Here is a 3,334-nt window from a genome sequence, read left to right as displayed (position 1 = left end):
GGACTATAAATGTTCATGTTCCTACAGAAGCTGTTCATCAGATGCTTGAAGCTCTCAGTTCATCAGTGGGTCCACAACCAGAAAGTCCACAAAGAACCCATCCCATTGGAATTATACTTGTACTGGTACTGGCAGCAGCAGCAGCAGCAGCAGCAGCAGCAGTAGCAGCAGTAGCAGTGATAGGAGTCAGTAAACTAAGGATACACACTCAACACTGCTTTGAATACGTTATACTAATATAAAACAATCTGCCTCTACACTTGGAAAGGTTAATTTCATTAGAACCTTTAACCCAGTAGGACACGATATAAACGTTACTAAGATCACAATGCTCAAAATTTAAGACAGAGGAGGTCAGAGCAACAAGCAGACAGACCCAGATCATCTTCACCCGATGGAAAAACAAAGCTCAATGTGCATTATTGACATGAATGATGTCACAAATAAAAAATAAAGGAATAAACAGACTCTGTGTTCATGATTCATTACAAATAAGTGTTTTATACTCAAAGAAAAAATGTTTTTACATAATTTCTATGTTCAAATATTTTATCTAGATCAACAAAGTTAAGGTCAGTTTGAGGCTTTAGTCGAGTTATTAGTTGTCACAGACTTCACTGTCTTTATTAACACTTAAGCTGCTGATGGAATGTTTTCAGTGTCAAAAGCTTCAGTATTCAAGCAGAAATCATTTCCTGTATATTGTGACATGTGTAAATGTAAGTTTTTCACTTTTAGTTCCAAACCTACAGCACTCAACTTTTACCAAACCTTTAATTACAATTCTTTAATTGACCTCCTCTGTGTGTGAGGCCTGTGAAGATGAACCACTGGTTAAACTAACCTGAGGCTTCCTCAGCTGTTTACTTGTGTTACAGGCTGAACCGGTTTCATTACATGAAGGTGCAACTTAAGGTCAACTGAGACACAAAATGAAACCAAACACTGACGAGTCATTAAGCAACTCATGCTAAAACACAGACAGACTGAGAGACGCCGCCGTTAGTCCTCTTCACAGTCCTCTTTACTCTTATTAAAGTCAAATTCACTATCTTCACTTTTAGCGTATTTTTTGATAAAAAAGACGATGGTGCATTTACTGTTAAAACCAACAAAGGAAGAGTTTAGCATAGTTGATGTTGACAGGATATTTACACACAAACCTATGATTTAACCACAGAGTTAAACAAAAGTTAGACACAAGCGACTGTCACCATCGACAAGTGGTCATGTTCTGCACGTTCTCTGTGTTTATGAAGAAAACCCCATCACAACGTCACCATCTGCTACAGCTGCTTCAGCTGATCCATTAAACGAGGACCCCAGTGGCTCAAAATGAATGAAATTATAAAAACAATAACACTCATGTCAGTGGGGTCAGTCCGCTGCTACACAGTTTAACAGTAGTTTAACAAAGCTTCCTGTGTGAACCAAAAGACAGTCAGATTAGATGATTTACAGTCTTATTATGTTCTTACACAAACACAGACAGAAAACGTTACTCATTGACTTCACTTAATTAATCAGCCACTGTAACGTTTGAACGTTGCTGCCGTTCCTCTGCAGGATCGTTTCAGGCACCTGTTCCCTCTGATCTGTTAAAATGAGCAACAAGTAACTATCCCTCGTCAGGTCAGATTATTCCTGTCATCACAGTTAACCTGCACTAATAAACTGGATCATTGTACATACAGTATTACATAATGAAAACCTCACTTGCTAAAACCAGATATTCCAGATATTTGGACCCATCGTTGGCTCATAGCAGTAGTAGTTTTCCTTTCAAATGACTCTAAAGAACTATCTGTCTTTGTATCCTCATGTGACGTACACTTCACCTACACTATATAATCTGAGCTGAGCAGGTAAACTCTCACTGCTGAGCGCTGAGTCGTGAGGAAATCGTTTGACTAGGACAACCTCACTGCTGAAGTACAGTAAGTAAAATATGGAGTATGATTAATTATCAATTATTGTGATTGTGTTAAAAGTTTGTTTATGTGACTGAAGGCACAGAAGCAAATTCAGCATCTGAATAGATAATCAATAATTGTTTTGCTTTTATATGCTAATAATATACAGTACACTAATATTTTTTGAATGATAATTTTTTGCTGATACGAGTGATACAGAAATGATTTTCCTACACTTCGTTCACAGTATTTACTGTGTTGACACAGGTTGAGGCTGTGACAGTTTAGAAACACTTTTTAAATGAATATGTTTAATTATGTTATAAACTGTTCAATAGGCAAAATTTGTAATTTCTTTTCTCTCAGAGTGTGAGACCATGACTCCTGTAAAGTCATGTTTCCTGCTGCTCCTCAGCGTCCTGTTCATCGCTCCCACAGTATCTGAGGTGGTGACATCCATGTCAGACTGTGAAGGGTTTCTGCTTAACAACAAACCTCCTCAGGTTCCACACGTCGTGGAGGATGATAAAATACAGGACAACAACCGATACAAAGTCATCTGTCAGACTTACAAGGATGAGAGGAGGTTTGTGACGCTTTATGACACCAAGAACAGGATCCCTGTGTTTTCTGCTTATAAGTTCACAGGAGCAGAGACGGGAAGACCGGACGATAACTGGAAGATGGAGCCACAGATACAGTGGGTCTGAAATATCATCAAGAATCTCAGAAATTATGGTGGAAAAAGGCACTGCTGAGTGATTTTAATTTATTGCATCACACAGATTGAATGTAATCACAGTTCCGCTAACTGCCTCTTTCATCTTTTGCAGCTTGAAAACATGAACGATGACAAAAACATGAGGAACCGCAGAAATCAAGAATACAAAAACCAGGCTACTGACACTGATTATTCAACAAGCACATACATGTATGACAAAGGTCATTTGTTTCCATCTTCTTATGCAAAGACTCTAGTTGACAAAGAGACTACATTCACTCTGACAAACGCTGTTCCACAAGTTCCATCTTTCAACCAAGGCAGCTGGAACAAAATGGAGACCTCTGTCAAATGTGTCATGGAAATGTTCTGTATTAACAATAATGACGTCATTGAAGCCTACGTAATAACTGGAGCAAAGCCTAGTGACAAGACAATTAATAACAGGGTTAATGTACCTTCACTGCTCTGGTCGGCGTTCTGCTGTTACAGTGAGAACCTGAACCAGTGGATGGCGGGCGCGTACTGGGGAGACAATGTTCCAAATAGACCTGGTAGTCTGAAGCTAGTCACACTGAAACAACTCCATGATCAGCTGAAGAAGGGAAACAAACCTTTCCAAGCTTTTTCAGAACCAAATTGTCCACTAGACCAGATCCTTTCTGATTCTGACCCACAAATGAATCAGAAGCGCCCAAGG

The 3,334-nt window shown here is 39.1% G+C and overlaps 1 long non-coding RNA gene across 2 annotated transcripts; it reads left to right on the top strand.

Moving 5' to 3' along the window:
- Window positions 1-1,515: 1,515 nt before the first annotated feature.
- Window positions 1,516-3,116, top strand: LOC114869775 (uncharacterized). 2 transcript variants are annotated; one of them, XR_008696540.1, is made up of 3 exons: window positions 1,753-1,937; window positions 2,280-2,613; window positions 2,747-3,116. It is a non-coding gene; the product is annotated as an uncharacterized LOC114869775 (long non-coding RNA). The 2 variants fall into 2 exon arrangements; XR_008696539.1 differs by lacking the exon at window positions 2,747-3,116 and having other exon boundaries at window positions 1,516-1,937; window positions 2,280-2,580.
- Window positions 3,117-3,334: the final 218 nt, after the last annotated feature.

Source organism: Betta splendens, chromosome 2, assembly GCF_900634795.4.
Source record: "Betta splendens chromosome 2, fBetSpl5.4, whole genome shotgun sequence".
Lineage (NCBI taxonomy): Eukaryota > Metazoa > Chordata > Actinopteri > Anabantiformes > Osphronemidae > Betta > Betta splendens.
Note: the sequence above shows the minus strand (reverse complement) of the source record. Positions and strands in the feature narration are given on the sequence as shown.